Here is a 16,543-nt window from a genome sequence, read left to right as displayed (position 1 = left end):
CTTGGGAGTACATGCTTGACATGGGACAGGGCCATCAGAGCGCCCGTCGACCTGGCAACAAGCTGATCAATGTGCGGTTCAAATGTGAGATTTCTGTCCATCACCACACCAAGGTTTTTGACAGCATTGCTTTCAGTAATGACAGCTGACCCGAACTTGACATGCACAGGAGGCATATTACGCAGCATAGCCTTTGTCCCGAAAACTATTAACTTGCGTTTGTGTTGTATTGACTTTCATAGAGTGGTTGTTAAACCAGTCCAATACAACTGACAAGGTACTCTCCATGGTCCCGACAAGATGTTGCATTGTACTTTTCTTTCCAAAATCTAACCAAAATCTGTGTGTCGTCGGCACATTGTATCACTGTGGCACCTTCCGAATATAACGCTAGATCGTTCGAGAAAATGGAATATAGGAGCGGCCCGAGGTCGGTACCCTGAAATACCCCCATCCCATTCGGAAGACCGCGAGAGCGTGCAGTACGCCCTGAAGAACATCTGATCTGAACCTGTTGGGTATGCCCGCAAAGTTAGCTTTTACACCATTTTGTGTCAATATTGTATATCGTAAGCTTGGATAAGGGAAGCTGGTGATCCACAACGTCAAAACATTTTGACAGATCTATCAAAACAAGCAGAGCGATCTCCCCAGCATCCATCGCGGTGAGTATTTTGTCAGTCACTACAGTAAGTGCGGTCTCTGTTGAAAAATTCGTAAGATATCCGTGTTGTGTATGCGAAAATAAATCACGCTCGTTAAATTATGAGCTAAGCTGATGATGAACAATACGCTCGACTATTTTTGCTATCGCTGGCACTACAGAGATTGGCCTAAATTTGGTAGGAGCGTTCAAATCACTGGTTTTCGGGGGCGCTGTGACAAGAGCGTGTTTCCAGGCGCTGGGCACCGTTCCCTCAATGAGACTGCTATTAATGACGTCAAGTAGAGGACAGCCGACACCACGAAAAGACTTCTGTAAGAGCTCCGTACTAAGTTCATCTAGTCCACAGGATGTCGTCGGGTTCATCGTAGACATAGCTGCAAGCAGCTCATCGCATGACACAGGATGCACCTTAAATGAGCAGGTCATAACTCGGGGGAGCCTGACTGGCAAAGCCGTGCCTCGGTTCGGCACGCTGGCGACAGTCGTAGGCCCTACCTTCACAAAGTAGCAATTCAAAGTATCAGGATGAATGTTAGGTGTGGCTGACGTACCCAGTTTACTGCCAATAACCGATTTAACGCACCGCCACATGCCGGAGTGACCTGCCTCAGAAATCTGCTTCCTAATATGATCGCGACAGTCCCGTCTAATAGCTGCCCGTGTCTGCTTATTGAGTGCCTTGTACTCAGCACGCGAACAACACGCTAGAGCGACGCGGCGACGAACCATCAACATACGCGTATCAGCTGAGACAGGTGGGGCGGATTGACAGCGCAGTTTAACGCGCCGGGCATGCGCGACGGCATTCAAATGGTGTGTAAACACCCCTAGAAAAGAGTCCCACTTCTCAGACGTCGTCGCACTTCCATAGACGAGAGACCAGTCGGTGTTCACAAGCAAATCATTGAAATAATCAAAATCAACTCGATTCAGGCAGCGGGATGTGATGACATTGATTTGGCGTTTCCCTTTCGATACTTTCAGCAATATTTGCGTGAAGTCATGCGGACTATAGTGACAGGCGGTGACACCACAGCGTTGGATGAGGTCCTTGTGATTTGTGATCGTAACATCTGACAGCCACCAGCAGGACGGTACGTTGGAAAGGAATCGTTACACATATGCAGATTGTAAGACCTCAACAGTTGCATCAATTTCTGATAGCCGGTGCTTGTGCTCGAGCCAATCAGGTTGATGTTTAAATCACCGGCGATCACTATTGGGCAGTCATGTGCGAACATTATACGTTGTGACTGGTTCTCCAAATCATCAAGATCATCAGACACCTGCCGGGCTGTGTTAGTGGGATGTCGGTACAACGACCCGAAAATAATCTGCTTTGCTTTAGCGGGTCGAACAAGGGTTCAATTAAGCAGGAAACTACAGCGCTGTTCTAACACGTGTCCTTCGCTCCGTCTCGGCGGAAGATGTTACCGTTGGGCATCAGTATTATTTTGTTTGGCGTCGATCGACGATGCCATGTTTCAGTAATCGATGCAGGGTAGATGTTATACGGCTTCAGACGTTTGTGGACATGCATGGCTTTGGGGGTGAAGAGCGTGAGTTGATGTGCGCGACTATTAAAAGCTGCCACGGAAACCCCCAGCTTGTCGCCGCAAGGCGGGCTGCAGACTGCAACTCAGCACTCGCGTTAGGCATGTTCGACACAGCTAGTGCTATTTTGGTGGTCATTGTCGGACGACTGCCGTTGTCGATTTAGTCGGCTGGCGTCGATCGTCAAGTTTTCATAACTGTTCCATCGAATATTCACGTCCAATTGGAGGTTGGCACATCTCAAGGGTTCTTCCGAACGTTGGCGGCTAAAGATTTGTTCACGTTTCTGGATGCCAACGTTTGAACGGCTCGTTGTCAATTTTGAAAAGGCATGTTATCATTTTGTTGCAAGATGGTTCAACTAGGTGCAGTCCGTGAATCTTTAAACCTTCATTAAATAATTCAAAAACATTCGGAATAGCACAAAATGATATCAGGTTCAACAATACACATTAATCGTGTAATTAAAAGCATGCATCATGCAAGAAAAGGAAAACATTTAGGCAAACACGGTGCGAGCGCGGAGCTTCTACAGTGTGACTAGCTCAGTCAGCTGCATTCAACTGAACATAACATCGCAGTTTTCATTTTCTTTGTCCCTTTACCTGTGAAGCAATTAGTGATAACCTTCTCTGACATCGATATTACTTTGATGCCCCATCTGTAAAGCCCTGGCTGTATAGATAAGACAGTAGTATTATCCTTATTCCTCGGAAACCAGGAGAATGGAGGTGTAGTTTTGTTGATATTTCGGCAACATGCCTTTATCGAAATAAAAGCAGAAGCTTCTGCTTTTGTTTCAATAAAGGCACGCTGCCGAAATATCGACAAAACTACATCTCCATTCGCCTGGTTTTTCCGCGGAATAAGGCTAATGCTACTGTCTTATCCATGTGAATAATGTTTCTCGCTAATGCACTGAACAACTTACGTGATTTTGCCCTGGTTGTACTTTAACTCTAAAAGGTCGGGAGGCCAAACTCACGGTTGGGGGCCAAATCGGACATGGGAGGGGGGGGGAGGGGCAGTGGCCCACCCAAAATAATATAAATCAACACCCGTGGTATGGACAGCAATAGTCTCATCTTTCATTGCAACTCGCAGCGCGCAATAACTTTTGCGTGATCTTTCCAGGTTCTGGTCGATATACCACGAAAGGATGCAGCGCGCACTGCGGTGCATCCCAATGAAACCGCCGAACTTGGTCTTGGATGACGAAAGTGCAGTTTTATGAAGACTCTAAAATGATCAAAGCTTCGTTCTCGGGCAGTCGTTTTAAAGGTCATCGAAAAAAATCATCCTGGTGCTGGGCCGTTAAGTGATGCATGATCACTGCAACTATGGCTTCTGACAATTTGGCCAAAATCTCATCCACTGGCAGACCAAGTTCAGTCAAAGTGCTGCGATCGGTGCTCGCCAACTATCTAAATCTGATTTCGTGAACCGAGTCCAAAATGTCCTCTACTTGCGCATTGGTTGCGTCGATCAAAAACGATCGCACGCCATCCTAAACCAGAGAATTCTCATACTCCTACATCATGCAGGATTCCCTCTTAACATTCACACACGTCGTGACTCAGTTGATCATTTCAAGTGACATCTCGCAGGCCAGGAGATCCAAGCTGTAGCATAGCGTTCTGGTGATAACAGCACACGCAAGCCGTGAGTGCCGCTGCTACCCATCAGGATGTAGTGTTGCGGGCGGAGACTACCGAACTTGGAAAATCCGACTCATGGGCCTGCTCTCGACTGCCTTATGTAGCTGGAAAATCCCATGCAGATTGCCTGGAATTACTTGTTTTTGCTTTTTAACCCTTATCAGCATGTTCATCTCTCCACGGACACATAGTTTTTTTCTTCCGAGACACCTCCTTTTAACTGCACATAATTTGTAAAACGAGACAATCTCTTAGCTTTCCTCCTCAGATATGCTTCTCCTCCAAGTAGGAAAACATGCCTGGTAAAATTTCGTGCTCTTCATTAAGTTTAAGGCCCTGGAACTGTGAGCTGGATAACTCGCGTTCTAATTCCTCAAGAGGTTCTGTATTATTGTCCCCAGAAAGGTCTCCGGAGTCTTTCGGAAGTTTGGTGCGACATCTGCAGCTTAGAACTGTTAAGACTGCTTTACTTGGATTCTGGACATGATTGACCAGTCCATGTGATGTGGTCCTTGAAGCGAGTGCCCCACTTTTGGGGCATGCTTCAAAAACATTCTCTTGTGAAGCGTCAGGACCAATCAGTCTAATAATACCACTGGGTAGTATCACTGCAGAGCCGTCAAGGCATATCAAGTTATTACATTCTGATTATCTTTGGGTCCAAATTACGCTGTCAGCGCGTTGCAACAGCAATACACTTCTTCCTTTCTTTTCTTGGTAGCCCCCAAGGGACAGCCGCTGTCGTCATGACGACGGCAAAATCAACTTCAGTCGCACAACAGGCACACTGGCCCGAAGTCCGTCACTGGGCCTTTGTATGACTGCTGAGTCGTCCCACTTGGGGACAAGAGACGTCACCCTTACAGTACGCACTCATTTCCATACTTCAGTCACCCTGGCACTGACAGTACAGGTGTGTGTGTGGGGGGGGGGGGGGGGGGGGGGCGGAGGAGCAGCGGGCCGTGGTGTCGCCCGTGGTGTTGACCAGTGTTTCCATGCGGATAACCACCTCCTTTATTTTCTGTCCATGGGGAATAAGCTGCGCTCAACCGATAGCGCGCAGTAATGTTTCACCGGGGTTGCCATTGTTAGTAAAATAATTTCGGGGGAGAAGGGAGCGAGGCAGCTCGGAAGTGAATGGATGTATCCCAATTTTCTCCACGGATTGAAGCCACTCTCTTCGGGAACTTCGGGGGGTACTTCAACTGAACCGAATCCGAGCGGCAAATTAGGGGCCCATTTGTCACCGCAGACACTTAGCTGGTGACCCAGCGTCGCCAGGTAGCGCATAGTTAACCGAGCACAAGGATGAGGACCGACAGGCAGTGCCGCGCGGGGACCCACATGGACTGAGACACACTTGCAGAGGGAGTGGATAAAGCCCAAACCTCACAGCATGTGGGGCAAGTTACGCCCGCTTAGCGAGCCCTCTCTCTCTCTCTCTCTCTCTCTCTCTCTCTCTCTCTCTCTCTCTCTCTCTCTCTCTCTCTCTCTCTCTCTCTCTCTCTCTCTCTCTCTCTCTCTCTCTCTCTCTCTCTCTCTCTCTCTCTCTCTATCTCTCCCTCTCTTTCTCCCCTCTCTCTTCCCCCTCTCTCCCTCTCTCTGTCTCTCTCTCTTTTCTCTCCGTACCACGTAAAGAAGTCTCTTGCGGGGTTATTCTCGATGGTCGGATCCGCAAGTTCGTGTAGTTTTGTCCTGCATCATAAGCGTCTCTCCTTCGTCCATAATCCTAATATGGTAATTCCTGTCATTGGGCGGTGACCATAGCTGATCGACGGCGTGGGCTCCCAAGACGGTGAAACAAGCGAGCATTGCCTGTCTCACATTCGGAATTAAGACCGTTCGTCTCTGTCTGTCCTCGCTGTTTAGCCAGGAGCACAATACGACAGCTGAATGGGGTTTGGTGTTAAATCTGGACATACGACGGGTTCAGCTTTTACGGCGACCCATGACATATTGGCGTCCATCCGATAACACAGCCGGTCACCACGGCGTGTGTGACAGCGGAGATATCTCGGCATTTGGTAGGCTACCTGATGGTTTCGGTCACATTTCCTACGCGCAGGAGAAACGGCGCATGCATGACTAAAACCACCGAAATCCTACTGCGGAGCTCTCGCGACCACCTCCGCAATACGATGCCGATTCGTGCGAGAACGTTTCTCTTCGATATCCGGCATGCGTGGAACATCGCTACACGCGCAATGGATCGGAGCGATCACGAGTGCTAAACCGCTTCGAAATGTTAACCGAGATCCACTATGCGTTGCTGAAACACAGGTCTATGTCATGTCGCTGCAGTGGTAGTGACAGCATTGCCGCCACAAGCGGCGTCGCCTCTTCGCGCAGCAAAGCGTGCTGGCCTAATTCACGGATTTCCGTGTGTACGTCTGTCTGTCTGTCTGTCTGTCTGTCTGATCGCATTTGTTCGGCCAAACCAACAACCCAGACGGCTGCACAATTGTCGTGAAACTTCCGCATATGAGGGACTCAACTTTCGTGACGATCCACGGCATAGATTCAAGCCTTTCCAGTAACAGTGCGATCACAGCGCAGGTGAGAAAGAGGCATGTCTTGGCACTTTGCAGTGGTACGACTTCTATGCAGCAGTAACAACGAAAAGCGTGTCCAGGCCATGCGGCACAAATGCACATATATTCTTCAAACTCCCGTACTAAACAGAGCGCAGGCAAGGGACATCACCCCTTTCCACAAAAAGTAGCTTTGCGACAGAACGTGAACCGTGTGCATATGCTGGGGAGGCGGGGGGGGGGGGGGGGCGGAGCAGTCGCTCGCGAGCTGAAAGCGAGACGTGCCTTGCGCGAGTGTCTGACGTCCACATCTGTCAGTGACGTCAGCGGCGTCGGGTGTGGGACCCTCATTACGCCGGTGACGCGGGTGAAAGGTAGAGATCTTCGCGGTGCCTGTTACAACTTCTTATCACTTGACGCCATTCATGGCACGTTCGCTTGTTTGTGGATGAGGGGAGCTTAAAAGTTATATGTACGGAGAGTGCTGACATCTAGAAAAACGATTTATGTAATTCGTAAATGGTTCTTTTGTTACAATTTGACAAGAGGAGTTGTACTGAACGTCACTGGAACAGGTCACCAATAGTCAACAAGGCGCAGGGTGCTAAAAGGTGGATTTCACCGATGCATGATGGAAAAGGCATGGTGAATCCCACGCTGCACGCACATCTTGCTAAATGATAATGCGTTCATGGGGGCGTTTAGCGTCATCGCACCTGCGAACCGACAGCATCGGCCGACCAGTAAAGACGAGGACCATGTGGGTGGTCTCGTGGATCATCTCACGCTTCAGTGGCAGGTGCCGGCGGCCTGCCGGTCCTGCCGCCGAGGCTAGGCGAGCGGGCTGAACATCCTTCTCACAGCGCGCTGTTCTCGCGCACCCGAGCTTCGCACTGTGCTCGGACTCCGGCGGAATGTCGCACCGTTAGTATGCAAATGTGACTGCTGATGAAAACCGTGCACACTAGGACGACGCAACCCCCACAATAGACGACTTTCCTCCGTTCATTTCCAGAGAGCGCGTTGAGCCTACCCCACTGGGATTTTTGGAGGTACACATGGAAAATAATTAAAAACGCCTTTCTAAAACTTGATAGTTTATCCCCACATCATTTCGAAACAACCGGTGGACGTGTGACGTAAGTGAGCTCCCTTCACCATTAAAACGCGACTCCAGGAAACGTTACTGGGAACTGTCAGCGCGAATAACGTAGTGTTTAAGGGCTTAGAGCGAATGTGCCGTTCAAGGTTGCTTACCCTGCCAGTGCTTGACTGAAGCGGCTACAAGATAATCTGATGCATCAACGCTGATCGCATGTTTGATGCATGTGCCAGTGGCGGATCCAGGAACAACATGGGTTGGGAAAGCTGGGTGCACGATGCTCACATAAGCTGCACCAGGTGGATTATGATAGTAATGCCATCTTACCAGCAACGGTTATCGAAAGCTAAAAAGCTTAAACGGATGCAGGTGACCCACAATGTGCGAGCAAACGGGAAAATTGCGCGTAAAACGTCATTGGGTGGGTTGCGACGACCAGAGTGTCCTGTATTTCGACCACCATCGTGTGCATCCACAATGGCCATGTTTCAGAGGCGAAGACAGGCAAAAACAAAGGTATTCGATACTCGATCACCTTCACTGCGGCGGGTATGGGCATGGGTATGGCTGCTCCATTGTTGAGAATATGGTATGGCAGGTATGCCAGTGGCCACACCAGCTGCCATCAAAATGTAATAAGATCTTATCACTTCGCCATTGAAAGACTCTCGTTCCGGTAGCTTTGTCTCACTCTCTTTTCTCAGCATTCTCCAGGGATGGCCGTTTTCCTAGTTTAATATTTTAAATGGAGCATTGCTCTATTTCATCAGTCTGCACAAACGCCCGAACGCGCTGCTTTTGGAACAAGCATTGAGCGTTTCTCGGAGTACGCATTGGGCGGGTGCCGTGAGGTCTTGGAGGGTGGGAAGGCATCCACAATACTGTGTCTGGTTGGTTGGGGACAGGTGGCTCATACTGCATTTGAGCCCTCCCCCCCCCCCCCCCCATCCCTCCCCTCAAGCTCAGAATAGTAATATGGTAGGTCAAGTGCAAACAAATGCTAAGCTAATTTTATAAATCCCAAACAAAGTAGTCGAAGTCGGAGAGCAAATGTCAGTTTGAGCACAGGATAGGCCATATACCCGGACGCGTAATGTCCCAATGTCAGTAAAGTTCCTCGCACCTCTGATCACGGCCATTTAGGAGAGCGCGAAACGTCAATTTGCCGTGCTAGGACGGCTGGCAGCGTCAAACTTCGAAACATTAGCCATCTCGCGACTCAACGACCATCTAAATTAGACACCCTTGTCCTACAGCATCCCTGACCGACCGTGTCTGGGCATGGTGGACACTCCCATCACACCGATGGCAAAGCATGACGGCAGTCATCTGACCACACCATGCACGCCCGCAGCATACCAACCACCCTATCGCGGTGTGTCACCCAACACCGTACGTGGGTCACCCAGCACCGTGTCACCAAACAGCACACAGATCGGCGGCCTCGGCGGCGCCACTGACCGTCGCAGATGGTGAGCTGGATCCGGCCGTCTGGCCCGACACTGGCGTAGGGCAGGAAGAGGCGGCCGGCGGCGGACACGACCACCACGCCGCCGCCGCGACGGCAGCGGCGCAGGCCCGGGCCCGGCCGCTCGCGCCACGGCTCCGGCTCCGGCTCCGGCTCCTCGCCGCGGATGTACCGCAGCAGTGGGTACACGCAGCTCATGACCGTCGGCGCTGGTGGTACGCTGCGACACGTGCTCACCGGTCCGGCTACTGGGTCTGTTCGGCAGGGCGCCCTGAGGCTCGTTCGGGCACGGTACGACCACCTGCTGATGGCCCAACGTCAGGGTGAGCAGGTACACGACCACACGTCCACTAGCGCAGCACCGTCACACAAGGACCGCCGGGCTCGGTGATCAGAGCTCTGAGGAGCTGATCTCGCGGAGAGCGCAGGTCACACACGGCACCACTGGAGTCCCCTGTACGCGCCAACCTCGCCGTTCGAGCGGTTCAGTCCGGCCGCTGATCACTCGTCGCGTGCGTCACAACGGCGTCACAAGTCGCCGCCCTCGTCACACTCGTCACGTGCCGACCACACCTTGTCGGCGCGGCTCGGGACAACCCGGCCACGCCCGTCTCACGACCGCCTCGACGGCGGCAGGGCGGCTGGCGAGGAGCACCGCACCCGGTCGCCGCTCAGGTCTCGGGGAGCGGCGGCTCTCTCCGCACCGGCGCCACGTGAGGCTCGTCGGGCCGGTCAGTGGACGGCCGGGTCGGCGGTGCGCGGTGCGTGCATCCCGAGGACCGAGCTGCGGCGGCGCCACCGGCCGCGCTCCGCCCCGGCTTCGATCCGCATCGATCCCCGAGGGGCCGACCGCCGCCGCCGCCGCCGCCGCCGCGCCGCCGCCGCCGCCAGATCAGCTGATCGGCTGGTGCCGGCGCTCAGCTGTCTGGGCAGGTCGGCGGTTATCGGGGACGGCGCCGGGGTTGCGTGCGCGCACGCGAAGACGCGCGGTTAGGAGCTCCGGTGGGCGGGCTGACTCCGAGTGGATTTAGACGGGACATTACCTGCAATCTGCCGGCCCAAAGCCATCTGCAAATGGGCTATTGTGTGTGTCTGACCTGCGCTCCGGTGCCTGACCCCGACTGTCGCTGCCCATACGTAGCTGGACCTGTGCTGTTTCGCTTGGGCCTCCCGGCTTGCCCAGGATCCAGACCGGGTTATTGACCGACCGCAGGGCTCGGCCCCTGTCTCGGCACGGCCTGATGTCGATAACAATATCAAACCCTTCCGATCTCGAGTATTGCCAGCGACATCTGTCCTCATTCCTTCATTAGAGTCATCTGAAGGGCGTGAGGCTAATTCGATGAAACGGTTGTGTTGGAAACACCGCCAGGCTTTATCAAGGCCTCCCATGATTATAACTCATCCACTATCCTGGCCGCTGAGCTGACCTCATAGGTGCCCTTTTTGAGCACATCGATGCAGACCGCCGGCAGGCTGCGAGTAGTCGCGTGACCCGGCGCTCGTCGCGGGTCTCACTCTCTTTCTCAGGGCTCACTACAGGCCCGCGGGTTCTTTTTTCGTTTGGACGCCTCAGCTATACGAAACCCTTCAGAAGGCCAGTGATACGAGCTCTATTGATCGACGTCACGATCTGAAGAGTCCGGTCAGTTTAAGGTCCGCAATTGATTTCTACCCGAAGCTTACGAAACACCGCTGTCGTCGAAAGCCTTTGGAAGTTTTCCGGCGTCCCGTTGTTTCGGCAGGTCCTTGATACCCTGAGTGATTCTGCGACCTGCCACAAAGCTCAAAAATGCCTGTGCAAAGCCTTGGCCCGACAGCTTATTTCCGGAAGACTCCATCTTCGTCTTCGGATCTTCCCGACCCCGATAGCCATTGAAGTGTCGACCGTTTCAAGGCCTTTCGCGACCTGATAGACTGGTAATGATTGGGTTCACAAATGGTCCATGTGAGTGACCAAGCTCGTTCTCGACCTGCTCGTTCAACCAATCTGCCGTCTCACCAAAGTCATTGGGCATTGCCAATAGCAGCGTCGCGTCGTGAGGCGGATGTAGGCCAGGAGTGAATTCGCTTTCGAGCTTATCTGATTACTTGCGAAATGAATAACGCATAAGCCCATACAGGGGCGCAGCCAGGTTTTCTTGAAGAGGACGTGTGGATGTCCCAGAGAGAATTCATCACGCTGGCTTTTAACTTTCCATCAGGCGCAATCCGTGGTGCTTAAAAAAAATGCGGGCGTAAGGGAAATGCACTGGCCTCAGGGGCACCCTCCAGGTGCACCCATGAGGCCATGTAAGAAACAAACTTTACAGGAAAGCTGATGGGCGACAAAAGCTTATGGCAAAGGACAAAAGTACACAGCTTATAGAGAGCTATGTAGAAACCGTACAATTACGTCCGCAGACGGAAGCACGTCCGAAACATTTTGTCTGACAGACAAGATTCACAGCTGTGTTCGGCACACCACCGGGGCAGGGTGTCACGCCCACCCGTTGGGTGCCGCGCCGGGTCGCCAGTCGTACCTGTGGCCCGCGCCGGGTCGCCAGTCGTGTCTGTGGCCCGCGCCGGGTCGCCAGTTGTGCCTGTGACCCGCGCCGGGTCGCCAGTCGTGTCTGTGACCCGCGCCGGGTCGCCGGTCGTGCCTGTGACCCGCACCGGGTCGCCAGTCGTGCCTGTGACCCGCGTCGGGTCGCCAGTCATGCCTGTGACCTGCGTCGGGTCGCCAGTCATGCCTGTGACCCGTGGCGGGTCGCTAGCCTTGCCTGTGACCCGCGCCACTGCCCAATCGGCGCCCATCTGGGCTGGAGACCGTTAACCGCCGTCCAGGAAGCGACTGGGTCATCGGGACGGAGCGGCGGCCGGCCGCCGTCTGTCCCCAGCACCCCTGGCTAGTCAGAACTGGGACTGAATAGAAGCAGTGGCATGGTGTTAGGTCCCGCTGCAGGATCCAATGACATGGGCGAGGCCCCACCATCAGTATCCTTAGTAACATGGGATGAGGTCCCACTGTTGATGTCCGAGTGGCACAGGGTGAGGTTCCACCGCCCGTGACCTTAGAGGCATCGAATGAGGTCCATCCGCCGGTGTCCGAGTGACATAGGATGAGGTCCCACCGCCCGTGACCTTAGAGACATCGAATGAGGTCCATCCGCCGGTGTCCGAGTGACATAGGGTGAGGTCCCACCGCCCGTGACCTTCGAGACATCGAATGAGGTCCCACTGCCGGTGTCCTTAGTAAAATGGGATGAGGTCGCACCGTCAGTGTCAGTGTGAACTGGATGAGGTCGCACCGCCGTTGCTCGAGTGTCATGGGGTGGGGTCCCACCGCCAATGTTCGAGTGACATTGATTGTGGTCCCACCACCAGTGCCCAGGTGACACAGTGTGCGCCCCCAGCAAAGCTTTCCGATTGACATGGGGTGCAAAGTCACCGCCAGTGTCCGGGTGACATAGGGTGGAGTGTCACCTCCAGTGTCCGTGTGGCTTGGGGTGAGGTGTCAACCGCCAGTGCCGGGGTGACATAGACTGGGGTCCCACCACCGGTGTTCTAGCGACATGGGGTGAGGCCCCGCCGCCGACTTCCGAATGTCATGGGGTGGGGCCTCACAGTTGTGTGTGTCCGGGTGACATGGGGTGAAGGCACACCACCACCAGTGCCCGTGGCGCTGAGACGGGGTGACATGGGGTGAAGGCACACCACCACCAGTGCCCGTGGCGCTGAGACAGGGTGACATGGGGTGAAGGCACACCACCACCAGTGCCCGTGGCGCTGAGACAGGGTGACATGGGGTGAAAGCACACCACCACCAGTGCCCGTGGCGCTGAGACAGGCTGCAGGAAAGCACAAGCTGAGCCTGACCGTAATGAAACATGGGACTATTCATAATAGTTCGCATTCCCGATACCCCGCGACAATCACTGCGGCTCCATTTTTCTCCGTGGATGAACAGTCTATCCAAACAAAGTCAACTGATTATAGGAGCGCTTATTCCATTTCTTCGGATGCAAATTAACCATTGCTGGCCACGCTAAGCTGTCATCACCAAGGAAATCCATAAGCATCATTCGAGGTTGTTTTTCAGATCACACACGAACAGCTGTTGTACCTATACAATTGGCTTTTAGAGAAGCAGTAAACTCGCGCGTGCATTCCAGTAAACGTTGCAGACTGCAGGATTGGAGGATGTCAACATGGAAAAGCTCGCGACAAATTAACTATCTCTGGTCATGAACACGGCCCTAAGGGCGACACAAAGTTATACATTAAGTCAGCAAACAACCGCGCTCTTGCAACGCGATAGCATACATAACTACAAATAACCCGTTTAACAAGTCCCAATATCATCAAGCTGCCCCCATAAATCCGTTTGCATTTCCTTGCTTTGCTGCAAAACACCTACGGATAGCTTGTTTACTTTGCACAGTATCATGTGTTTTGCAAAGCGCATGATACCCTGTATCAGACGCATAGACGGCGGTGTGCTGAGTAAGCCCCTCCCGTCTCGCTGCGGCGGCGGTGATCTGGTCCCGGCTGTGCGATCAGTCCCGGACCCGTTCTGCAGCACGGCTGGCTCTATGCTTGGCCGTTTTGTCTCGTTTAAGAGACTGCCATGATGATCCCTGCATAGGCGAGAACCTCTGATGATGAAAATTGTTTGCATGTTGGATGGAGAGAAGCAACGGTAATTAAGCTTAAGTAATGTATTCTTGTAGTTAGTTCAGACAACTGAATGATTAAAATATTGGTGCCAGCTCATTAATCTCGTATGTTTATATATATATATATATATATATATATATATATATATATATATATATATATATATATATATTATATTGCTCGCGACGCGTTTCACAAAACAACAGCTGCATCATCAGGCAAAAGAAAACACACACCTTCAGTGTAAGCCATAATCGTTTAAAACACGCAAAGACATTTTGCAAATACCACACATGCACATGCAGTGGCACATGACCAAACCCCAACTCCACAGACATATTTTGTTTTATCACAATTTCTAATGACTGTCGATGCCATTTTACTTATCCCTTGACAGTTCTGAAAAATGTGTAACGACTCTTAGGTTCTCAAATCAAGTGAGGTTCTTAGGTTCGACTCTTAGGTTCTCAATCAATCAAGTGTCCTGCCCAATATACCACAATTGGAAGACAAAACGGGATTGTTAAATGTAAATGAGTGCTCTCGTGTGGGAGAGGGGTCAGATTTTGGAAGAAAAACTTTTCCTTTCCGAACAGATTTACCCAAAAGCTACTGAATGCGACTGTCCAGGTTCCGAAGGGTGGAACCTATGAAGGATGCCCCACACGAGACACAACAAAACTCGTATACAACAGTCGATTGGCAGAACCTAGGTAATCTATTTTTATGTTTGAAGAGAGCCTACTGAGAATGAATTCACCAAAGCGATCCCAATTTTTCTGTGAAATGCGTTGCGGGCAGCGCAAGTTGCGTAAGTTAATCAGTATATGTTGATATGGGTCACTTTTTAGTGAGAAAGATGTATATATATATATATATATATATATATATATATATGTGTGTGTGTGTGTGTATGTGTGTGTGTGTGTGTGTGTGTGTGTGTGTGTGTGTGTGTGTGTGTGTGTGTGTGTGTGTGTGTGTGTGTGTGTGTGTGTGTGTGTGTGTGTGTGTGTGTGTGTGTGTGTGTGTGTGTGTGTGTGTGTGTGTGTGTGTGTGTGTGTGTGTGTGTGTGTGTGTGTGTGTGTGTGTATATACATATTCATACCAGTCTACCCTTGTGTATTGAGACAACTCTGGAAATGCTGAGCACTTACCCCAAATCATGAGCAGCACTATCAGAGCCGATACGACCAGCAGAGAGCCGTAAAGGAACCACCGCTTTTCCTTCGACACTTGATAGAAGCCGAACTCGTACGTGGCGCCATCCAGTTTTGACGAGTCACTAAACGGGTGGTGTGAATTAGGCTCAGCAGACATGGTGAGGGTCTACGTACCCCTGGCTGGTAAAGTGAAAACGTGGGAATCGCATGCTACAATGAGGTTACGGACAATGACAGCAAACATGACACCTACTAAGAACAGCATGTGCGCAACAGCTACCCCAAGTGAAACGACAGAGAGGGGTCATAGAACATACCTATCGTAAGTTCAGCACTTGAATGATTTATCATCATGAGGAATCGAAAGCAATGATACCAAACAACCACAACACAGAAGGTAACCACAAATTTAAAAGAAAGTGAGGGTGTCAATGTCTACGGGCGTCAAGCTAGTAAAAGTGGAAATGGCTTGATACCACGAACGCAGAACATATAAAAAGAGACCATGCTCGATTCGATTGCAAAGTAAGAACTTACGTAGTGAAACTTCCCTCTGCAATAAGCTGCACCTTCAAAGGCGTATCTTCTTCTGCAGATGGCGCGCTTTCATCAACCACGAAGCCTGGGGTCGAGTTCGTCTTATGGTCTGCGTCCCCATTTTTCTTAGGGGATGAGCTTTCCGACGAAATAACTTTGTCAGACTGCACAACACTAGAGAACGTTTCAGAAGTGTCAGCAGTTGGTGAAACCGGGGGAAGCTTCCCCAAGGGTGGTAGAGTGGCCTTTGAAGTGCTCATTGCTCTTGAGTAGGGTTTGATAGGTACTTCGATCGCTCACAGTCTCGACATGGCGCAATTATCTAAATTTAGTTAAAAAAGCCTCGCATGCATGAGCTGAGAACCTGTGCTTGCCAATAACCAGCTGTGAAATCAAATACACCAGTCAGTACAAATTCATACAGAGCTTTCTTCAGAGCTGCGGCGGTTAGGTCCTAGCTATCCGCACTCATTGGAGATGCTGATTGTTTCCTGCATAGTTTACTTGCTGTTCAGTCTAATAAAGATGTGCAAGATGCTTTTTGCGCAGTTCGACGTTAGCCTTGTATTGCCAGTTGGCTCCAGCCGCCTGTACCTTGGGTGCACTAAACCTTCATTTCTCAGCCGGCACTAATGACAAGGTAACCATTAGTATGGGTACTCAGAATTCAAGTGCAAAACAGCCATTTGGTCAAGGATTATCGACGACAATGCGAGAGCATACCTGCAGCATATGGCCCAAGCATGGCCCAAGGCTATAAATATGGCCTTTGTGGCAGCTGTTTTTTTTTTTACAGAACCACGTGCAGTTACACTAAGACAACCCGAAATAACCCACTGTATGCTCTAGACACATACGCCTGTAACATGGTCCAACGGGAATTTGTCTGGACAATTCACCATAAAACTGAACTAAGATTGAAAAACTCACAGTTATGCAATATAAAGAAAACACCAAGCCACATAAAAGCCTGAAAATATTCAGAATCTGTACGGACTTCACCAACGAAAAACTGTCGCAATTATTAAGCTCACAAGCGGCCATATCATAACACACTTAAACGGTACTGCACTAACAGCTGCTTGAAACACAAGCGGCTGGGCCGAAAGGTCTCGATGGCCTGTACCGAGTGTAATGCTAGAAATACGCATTCCGCGAAAATCAGTACCGATGTTTCACATCTTGCACCCAATACACGGCAACGAAA

General features: G+C 51.3%; 1 long non-coding RNA gene across 1 annotated transcript; it reads right to left on the bottom strand.

Annotated features, from left to right (window-relative positions):
* Positions 1-12,967: 12,967 nt before the first annotated feature.
* LOC119110535 (uncharacterized) lies at positions 12,968-16,073 on the bottom strand. The gene is made up of 3 exons (XR_005095507.1): positions 15,337-16,073; positions 14,794-14,921; positions 12,968-13,599 (listed from the first exon to the last, which is right to left on the bottom strand). It is a non-coding gene; the product is annotated as an uncharacterized LOC119110535 (long non-coding RNA).
* Between the last annotated feature and the right edge of the window lie 470 nt (positions 16,074-16,543).

This window comes from Pollicipes pollicipes, unplaced genomic scaffold (genome assembly GCF_011947565.3).
Source record: "Pollicipes pollicipes isolate AB1234 unplaced genomic scaffold, Ppol_2.1 Scaffold_7231;HRSCAF=8579_pilon_pilon_pilon, whole genome shotgun sequence".
In the NCBI taxonomy this organism is placed as follows: domain Eukaryota; kingdom Metazoa; phylum Arthropoda; class Thecostraca; order Pollicipedomorpha; family Pollicipedidae; genus Pollicipes; species Pollicipes pollicipes.
This window is presented reverse-complemented; position numbering and strand designations above follow the sequence as displayed.